Genomic DNA, 10,169 nt, shown 5'->3' on the forward strand with positions numbered 1-10,169 from the left:
CTCCACATACAGTACTCTTCCGATGGAAGTTGTTCCTTGACCACGTTGACCACGCCACGCGGAGAGAACCACGGCGATGGACGACGGTGAGGCCTAGGAAGGGGACGACGTGGCAGTGGAAGCCCGCGCGGAGAGGAGTACGAGGGTTCCCTGGTTCGACTGCGGTGTGAGGCTGCCGTCGCCGCAGGGCCTGGCCAGCGGTGGGAATAGTAGGGGGCGGTGAGGCCTCCGCGGCAGCACAGCTGGCCACGGGAGGAAGGAGCATGCGGCACGACCGGCGCTGCTTTGGGCGGCTGGAGCAAGAAGACCAGAGGTTGAAGAAGCACTACGGTCGTTGGATGGACATCATTATTTTGCGCGTAATAAGGAGGCACTTCCTTGCGTGGGAAGATATAGCTGGTGGGTCCGACCTGTCAGCGGGGGGAACGTTTTTTTAGTCCATTTGGTGGGCTGGGTGAAACAATGATGTAGCATCTATGCAGCCCGTTTAAATTCCATTTGCATTTTTCTCGAAATCGGCGGACTTGCTGGGCTGGGTGAAAATATCATGTTGGGCTAGACGGAGAAATGTTATAAAAACATAAACACATGATTGCACGTCAGTAAAATCTTTGCAAGCTTATGTACGCAATCACTAGGAGTTAACTTGCCAAGTTATATATAAACAATTATTATTATTATTATTTTGTAAGAACTTTCAACTTACGAGATAAAATATCATTTTAATTTGATGAGTTAATAGTACGTGGGGTATTATTATTTTTTAGGAAAGACGTGGGACAGTTGAGTTGGTTCTAGGGGAAAGTACTAGGAGAAAACTCAGTTTACATCGAAAAAGAAAGTGGGAGAAAATTCAGAGACCTACTGGGTCCACCTGAGGAGGGGAATATGTTGGGAGGAAGGAGATTCAAAGCACGGCAGCCGAGTGAACTAGTTTTTTTACGGACAAGTGAACTAGTTTACATACATAAGCAAATAGCCACTAAAAAAGCAACCAGGTTAATGGGTTCTTAAAAGAAATATTTCGGACAAAACAGATAATTACGACACATAGGCTAATGCATGAAACACTCAGATGATAAAGGTGCTTATAAACAGATAAAGTACAACATCTCGACCTTCCTGGCACGCTTGATCATGACGTTGCGGCTGTCCGTGTACTCATCGGTTACGGGAAGCAGACACACCCTCATGTCCAAGATCTGCCTGTACATGGCGTAGCATGCATATGCGTCCTTGGCCACGTAGGTTATGTAGGCTAGATTCAGAGGTACCTCCCACGTGTTCAGGTCGTCTTCTTTCATGTTGGCGTATCAGGGGTCGATGATGGTCTCAGCGAGGTCAACCACGGAGTCCTTCTCCTGCCCATTGCTGATGATCTTGTATTGCTTCTGGATGTCGACAAGCTTGTTGCACCAGATGGCCGAATCATCGCGTTCTTCCTTCTCTCCACCGTAGCAAAGGTGCAGTCGGCGCTGCCGATGAAATGGGCGAATGCTCCAGAACCTGGTTCATCCATAGGACTGAGGCGAGGCAGAGCTTCACCGACTCCGTATCGTTGGTGTACATCACATTCAACTTGGTGCAACCACAAGACTGAACGGCGAACTCAAAGGGGAACTCCTTGTTGAAGTCCATATCCAGCAGGCTCACCCCTCGGATTGCCATTGGAGTCTCTTCGAGTGAATGAGTGTGTAGGCGGCGACAGCAGTTCATTTTTCAGCTCCTAGGGAACTGGATTCAACAGTAAGCTGAGTGTGTACATGCGACAACAGTTACTACCCCTCCCTCGTCCGCTGCACGCCCGTCAGAAGATGCACCCTCGGCCACACGTCGGTTCATGAGCGGGTCTGTATTGGTACTGTAATAATAGGAGTTAGTGGTCACTTTACTTAAATTTAATTAGCTCTAATAGAAATTTATTCTTAAAACAAGCAATGCATTCGCTCGTTCTATCAGTGCCACAGGATCAACATGCACAACAATTAGAATTATTATTCTCAGGACGCACACGATCAGCACATTTGTCGCACTTTCACAAAGATAATAGTACCAAGTTTGAACTGTTTGTTATGGTTGTTGTCCTCTGCATTATCACGCCGTGTTTCCCAGCTTGCAAGATTCAGAACCAACAAATAAGATCCAAATAATAAGTACAACAAAGATGCCTACACATCTCATTGATTCCCGCTTGCAAGATTCAGAACCAACAAATAAGATTCAAATAATAAGTACAACAAAGATGCCTACACGTCTCACGGATTCCCAGCTTGCACGATTCAGAACCAACCCATTAGAGCCTGTTGATAAAGTGAATATCGAGATTAAATCCATCTTCGCTAGCCATGTCATACAATCGAAGAACTTGGCGAATGCTCTTGACCATCACAACATCTGTAGTTGAGTATTCCTGTTTGCATAGCACAAACCAGGAGAGCATGATTTCACTTTAATAGTGGCCTCCTTTACTCAACCTGCAGCTCCACTCGGATGAAGCCTGCCTGGACTTCCATGATTCAATTCATGCGCCTTTTTCTGCAGTTCACCTGAAATGAAGCAAAGATTGCATCATTCAGCTAGCAAGAAGTACTTGCTCTCGTGAGCTAGCAGGTTCTTCTTTAGTAGTTGCACTAAAATTGAGGAACATTAAGGTTAGCTATCCGGCTCATGTAAGGTGCAACTATAATTTTGTTATCCTTTTGTGTAGTTCCACTAAAATAAAGTGCCATTGTGGTGACAGTGACGGCTCATCTTGCAAAGGCTAATAAAATGTTGCACGAGATTACCAGCAGAACTAGACGGAGATTTTGGAAACTCCAATCACCATTTTGTGCAGTTCCACCAAAATTGAGAGATGTTGCCCACGTGACATTTTAGTTGAACTGCACAAGACACTCATTCAAAAAAAAGTGTTTTGTTGAGTTCACCAAAAGGTCACAATAGCAACAAGGTGAAATGGATATCCCTATCTGCACAAAAAGATAGAAAGTAAATAGTTGCTGGTCAATAAGAATATACAAAACATATACAAAATGAAAAGAAGCATCTTAATTATGTTCATGGCAATCACGCAAGGACAGTAGAAATTTTAAAACGTCAGCAATGCTTCATGTTACCAGAAGCATTACGATCAACAATGAGATTCCTCAAATATGGGATTACTTTAATGGTGGCATTGCTTGTTTACCAGACACAGTAAATCAACAGCAGCTAAAGAGTTGGTTTAAGGGCATGGGACCGTGGGGACACTAGGACACTCAGCAGCGTAATGGAGCAACTTACTTATCATACTGGGGAAAACAACAGGAGTGCCATTTGTAACACAGTTTAATTGCATCTTATCACTAGAGGCATTAGATTAACAATAACACTGGTTAGACATGTCCCTAAGGTAACAGTGTGATCGCTTCATTTTACATGAAGCCCTTACATTAACAACAACAAAAGTTTGGTATAAGGACATGCGACAGTGGACGCATCAGCACAATGTACCTACAAGGAGGCATAAAGTGGTGATGCCGAGTTTGTTCAGGCTATGTGAGGGCAGCAAACCTAATCCTGGAGACCTTGTACTATGCGAGGGCAGAAAATCTAATCCTGGAGACCTTTTACTATGTGAGGGCAGCAAATCTAATCCTGGAGACCTTTTACTATGTGAGGGCAGCAAATCTAATCCTGAGACCTTTTACAATGTGAGGGCAACAAATCTAATCCTGAGACCTTTTACTATGTGAGGGCAGCAAATCTAATCCTGGAGACCATTTACTATGTGATTGTAGCAAATCTAATCCTAGACATACTCTGTTGACTTGTCCACCAGCAGCCACTTCCTATACTTTTTTCAACCAATAATAGATCTGTTCCTTATCCAGTTTGTACTGCGTTTTCCCATTATTTCCCTTTTCAGCCAAGAGACTGGTTGGGTATCCGGTCTCTACTACTTTCACCATATTATTTCCTCTTTGAATCAAGTCCTAGATTCATGCTACAACTTTCCCCCCTTTCTTCGTTGTTTGGACAAAGCCCTAGATTCGAATGCATGAAGTAGCTTTACCTCTAATAATACTAAAAATTTAGGTGGCTTTGGAAGAGCTGATGGGAGTAGAAAAACATGCACATGCAGACACGTGGGGAGCTGGGGCAGTAGAGCAAGGCTGCATTCGAAGAACTTATACCTGAGGGTCGCCGGGATGTCGACGGCGGCAGGTCGGATCTGTGAACAATATGGCAGGGAGGAAGAAGGGTGGAGGACCTCCCGAGCCGGCGCTGTGTCGGAGAGAACGGCACGGGCAGAGGATCGGGCCCCTCCGGCAGCTGTGGGTTTCCTCCCTCGGCGGCGATGACCGCGTGACCGATGCACCTTTTAGTCCTCTACACACACCGCGTGAGCTATGGGCGAACGGCCCGCTGGGGGAGCCCAAAGGCACGACCGACGCCGTCAAGGTCGAAATGGAGGTGACAAGCAGCAAGGATCCCGACGACGTCGATGTGCAGGAGCTGACCTTCTTGACAGTTCCACATAAGCTGCTGGCCGGGGCTAAGCTTGTGTCCCTCCACATTCAGATTGACAAGCTCACATCCTAAATGTTTCTACAATGCCTTCTGTTTATCTTAGTAATATGCTAATATAAAGATTACCTTGGTCTACTTTAGCTTAAGAAATGGTGGGTTTTGGTGGCGATAAAAAATTATGTTTATCAATGCATTAATTGCAATGCATGCATGCATAAAGTACATGCATTGGTCAATTTTCTCTTAATACTTGCATGCAATGATTTAATGCACCTTGGAATCTGAACAAGTGTTGGGGAACAACCAAATTGAGCCTTATAAAATGGAAAAACTAAAATTTTGAGATAAGCCCTATAAAACCGGAAAGGAGAGAGTAGAAAAAGAAGTACTCCATCCGGGAATAGTGCCGCACTTGGAAACTTGAACCGTCAATAAATTTTGAGCTTGCATCTCATCACATTCCAAATTACTCCACGCTATATTGAATTGCAAACCTGTTCACACCGATCACAACCTAAACGGTTTCCCACTTAGGAGCATATTAGTACTCGGTTATAAATACTAGTATGCCAAGATGACTGCGCATTCCTCCTCAACTCCTCATCCACAAAAACAAACAAGCCATTCAGCATCCTTCCCTTGCATCTGCCATGGCCAGCGTGAGTTCTGGGTTGAGAGATTGCCACCAGGGACAGGCGAGCATGGAAGCGGAATCACGAGAGATGTCCCGCCTCGCTGCGAGAGCAGCCGACATGTCCCGCCGCGCGGAAGTAGCAGCACAGAGGTCCCGCCGCTCTGTCGATGCAGCAGACTGGTCCGGCTGCGCTGCGGAAGCAGCAAAGATGTCCCGCCGCGCCACGAATGCAGCAGAGATGTCCTAGCCGCACCGCGGCGGCCTGGGAAAATTTCTCGCGTGCAGGCGACAACTGTTACAGGCGCATGCATGCGATCGTCCATGGCCAGATGGATCAGATCTCCCGTTTTGTGAGGTTGTAGGACGACATGAAAGCCTCGTTTGAACAGGCTATCGGCGCACTAAGGGAGGGCAATGAGAGGCTCCGGGCCGAGTGCGACCTGCTGAGGGAGAAGATCGTCCGAAGTGCAGACTAGCAGGAGGAGACCAGTGCCTTGTTGAAGAGGAGCGGCGTCATCGTCAAGAAACTTATGGACGAGAATGACATGCTCCGCAACGAGCGCCAAAGGCTGGTGGAGGAATCCGTGGATGTTCTCAAGCAGCGTCTTGAGGACACGAAAGAGCTCATCGCCGCTCGCCGCGGAGACTAGTTCCCGCGGCCTGCAGCAACGCATCAAGAAAGTAGAGATCAGCGAGCCAGATCCTTGTCTTCCTTCTTCTTTTGCCCTTGTGTATTTCGTGCATAGCCGCATGTGGATTTTTTAATTATCTTTCTAATTATGTAAGACAATTAATCGTCCTTATCTTTCTGTGGAAGATCAATGTTGCGAGGCTGGGATGAAGAAAACTCTTGCTGTGGCGACCCTGGTGTTGCTGTTCTTCTAGTTGCTGCTGGGCTTCCTTCAGTTTCCTGGTTTCTTTTGATGTAATAATCGGTTTAGGATGTGGATTGTGCCGTCGGTTGTAATATTGGGTTCTAGCACGGATGTTTGGCCTTTGTTGGCCTCTTGGGATGTTGCGATTTCAATCTGGTAGCTTTTAGTCCTTCGTGTTAGGCTGGAGTTGTGCTGAACTTCTTGTGAATTGTGGTGGTTTTCAGTAATGAAAATTGGAAGGGACAAGACCTTCTTTGATCAAAAAAAATTAATCGTCCTTATATATTCATCAGTCTTGCTATAAGTCGCAGTAGATGCTATATAGGTCCGTCGGATCTTACATCAAGATCCGTGCTTTCTGATTTTCTTTTTTCTCTCTTAAATTTCATTCGAGTGAGACATAGCCATGCCATTAAACAGAGGCCCGGGCGCCATTAATGGAGACCTTGGGAGAGAGGTGGACGACAGATGGAGGTCAAAGGGCTCTCCTCCCGATAAGCACGCGCAGGGGTCTGATCGCATGCCTCTCGTACTACTCAAATAGCTACCCTGCACGGCGCCTCCTAGCTAATAAAAAATGGGGACGCGTGGCAGCACGTAAATGGTACTAGTAAGTAGAACGCCCATGGTTTCAACAATACTTGTGTTTCCGATTGTAATGTGACATCACTTGTTCCAAAATGACTTTGTTGATTGTTAATGTGTGCGCCTTCGCAAATCGGACTACAAATTTACCACATCATGTTGGTGCCATGTCATGGCACCAATCCAAGTTTCATTATTTTCATGCGTGTTTTGGATTTACAGGAAATAAAAAACTAAGTTTCTCAATGTTTCCAACCCAGCCACGACGCCCAGAATTTTGAATTTCATTTCCATTTCTTGCATGTAACCTAGAAATTTACCCGAGGACACACATGTGATTTTTCAACCAACTTTGGTGCACTGGAACATGTGCTTGTATTTCAAATTTGAATTATGCACACAAAGGTGACACGTTCCCTCCTAGAACCACGAGCCTTCTTGAGAGAAGCTCCGATTTGCAAGAAGCTTATACCAAAATTTGTTCCTATTCGGCCAATTTTTTTTCCCACGGCATAGTACTACCATCACATGACACCATGCCAAGTTTCATGATTTTAAAACCAAGTTTCTCAATGTTCCCGACTGAGCCACGATGCCCAGATGTTTGAATTTGATTCTCATTTTTTGCATGGGACCTAGAAATTCACCCGAGGACAGAAATGTGATTTTTCAACCAACTTTGGTGCACGGGAGCATGTGCTCGTAGTTCAAATTTGAATTATGCACATTAAATGACCAAAAACTCAATTAATGTGTAAATAAGGCCAAAGGAAGCCGGAATAATTCCTTAACAGGGCACTCGTGTAGTTCTATGTTGCCTTTGTAAATAAACTCAAGGGGGATAACGTATATCGTTTCGCACTCAAAGGTGGCACGTTCCCTCTCAGAACCATGAGCCTTCTTGAGAGAAGCTTGGGTTTGCAAGAAGCTTATACCAAAATTTGTTCCTATTCGGCCAATTTTTTTACCACAACATGGTAGTACCATGACATGACATCCACGCCAAGTTTCATAATTTTTAGACGTGTTTTGGATTTACAAGAATTTTAAAACCAAGTTTCTCAATGTTCTCGGCCGAGCCACGATGCCCAGATGTTTGAATTTGATTCTCATTTCTTGCATGGGACCTAGAAATTCACCCGAGGACACAAATGTGATTTTTCAACCAACTTTGGTGCACGAGAGCATGTGCTTGTAGTTCAAATTTGACTTATGCACATTAAATGACCAGAAACTCAATTAATGTATAAAAAACGACAAACGAACCCGGAATAATTCCAAAATTTAACAGGGCACTAATGTAGTTCTATGTTGCCTTTGTTAAACTCAAAGGGGGGCAGCGTATATCGTTTCACACTCAAAGGTGGTACGTTCCCTCTTAGAACCACGAGCTTCCAAATCGGCCCAATTTTTTACCACAACATGTTAGTGCCATGACATGACACCATGCCAAGTTTCATGATTTCCAGGCGAGTTTTGGATTTACATGAATTTAAAATCAAAGTTTCTCGATGTTCTCGGCCGAATCATGACGCCCAAATGTTTGAATTTCATTCTCATTTCTTCCATGGGACCTAGAAATTCAACCAAGGACACACATGTGATTTTTCAACCCACTTTGGTGCACCAGAGCATGTTCATGCAATTCATATTTAGATTATGCACATTAAAAGTCCAGAAACTCAATTAATGTATAAAAAGGCCAAATGAACCCGAAATAATTCCAAAATTTAACAGGGCACTCATATAGTTCTATGTTGCCTCTGTAAATAAAATCAGGGGGAGGGAGCGTATATCGTTTCGCACACAAAGGTGACACGTTCCCTCTCGGAACCACGAGGCTTGTTGAGAGAATCTCCGGTTTTCCAAGAGGCTTATACGAAAACTTGTCCCAATTCAGCCAAAAATTATACGTATGAAAACATGGTTTAGATTATCCCAAACATCTCGCTACCTAGACCAATAATGTACTATGACTTGAATTCAACATAAAATGGATACAAATATTTGAATTGGAGAGCGTATGGTACATGTAGTTCATAGTGAAATATGATTACTGCTATATGTATGTTTTTTGTTATCAAGATAATATTTAAATTATTGTATAACTTGACAACAATCGTATTTAAATAAGGAAAATTGATTCAAATTTAGTCCGTATGGTAGACGACAATATATATGTTCACATGGTGGAGTAAAATGTTCATATATGATGGAAGATCAAAATGTACGACTACATCAATTATAAACCGCAAGGTCACCTAACGATATATTCGAATTCAACATAACGTGGATTCAAAAATTGAAATTCGAGATCATGGCATATGTAATCATATAAAAAGGGACATTACTCTTTCTTTGGTGGGAATTGATTTGTTTTTTGTTCTTGTTGAGGGAAGTGCGAATCGATTTGGTACTGTGCAGGGTAATCTTGTTCTCCCGATTTTTTTTACATTTTTCTTGTAGTTTTTTCAATGGCGTCTATAGCAATATAGTAAAAGGGGATATGACTCTCTTGTGTCTTGTATGAATTGTTTTTTTACACGTTATGTTTGTTCTGCCGAACAAGGAATCCGCACCTTGTTATCCTGAAATTTTCAAGCTCGAGTATCTTTTGTCTCACCTGCTTTGAAACTCCCGCTTCTTCAACCCGCGCTGCGCCTTGTTATCCCGAAATTTGGACGCGCACGAGAACTCCCTCCTCATCCGAAATCGCTCCCGCAGCCCAGACACGCGAAATCACCCTTCTACCCCTCAGCCGGAAATGAAGCTCCACGTCGCGGTGTCAAAACCGATGGGGGTATGCTGGTAACTTATCCTACATATCGGACAAGCGCGTCCCTAAGCTTGGCTCCCCCCTTCCCCTTCGCCCCCCCATTCGTACTCCGAGGCCGCCAAAACCCATGAAACCCCACGCTCCTCCGTCGGCCTCCCGACCACCGCCTAGCCGGAGACTCTTCCCCGACTACGTCGTCCACCGCAACAGCTCGCCGTCCCTCATCCACCGCACCGGACGAGGATCCGTTGTCGATCTCGTCGTCCCGCCGGATCAGCCGCCCCATCCTCCACCTCCAAGGAGCTGCCCCGATGTTCGCCTCCTCTATCGCGCCACCTCAATCCCCATAGTGCCGTCTTGACCTGCCCCACCGGAACCGCATCACCCTCACCAATTCCTCCGATGAAGCCGAGGCCAACTCGGCGCAACCAAGGAGGTTCTGCACTCACCGCTGCATTTATCTTTTATTCGATCTCACGGGGCTGCCGGTGCTCGATACCGAGCAGACATGGCATGTCTCCATCGACGGCGCCGTCGCCGGCCACATCATCCACGGCGTCTCTCCCCCATGTCGTTGCTTCCTCGGCGGCGACTTCCAGGACGGCACTAGCTGCAGCTGCTCCGGCTCTCGCTCGCGTTGCGGCTCTGTTCTTGTTGTCGGTCGCGCTGCTGCACTGATCCTGCTTTCATTCGTGTCGCTGCTCTGCTCTTGCTCTCGCTTGCGCTACTTCTGCTGCACGACCTCCGGCAGCTACAGGAGTTGCTGCTTTAGCACTCGCTCGTAGTG

This window comes from Triticum urartu, chromosome 7 (genome assembly GCF_003073215.2).
Source record: "Triticum urartu cultivar G1812 chromosome 7, Tu2.1, whole genome shotgun sequence".
Lineage (NCBI taxonomy): Eukaryota > Viridiplantae > Streptophyta > Magnoliopsida > Poales > Poaceae > Triticum > Triticum urartu.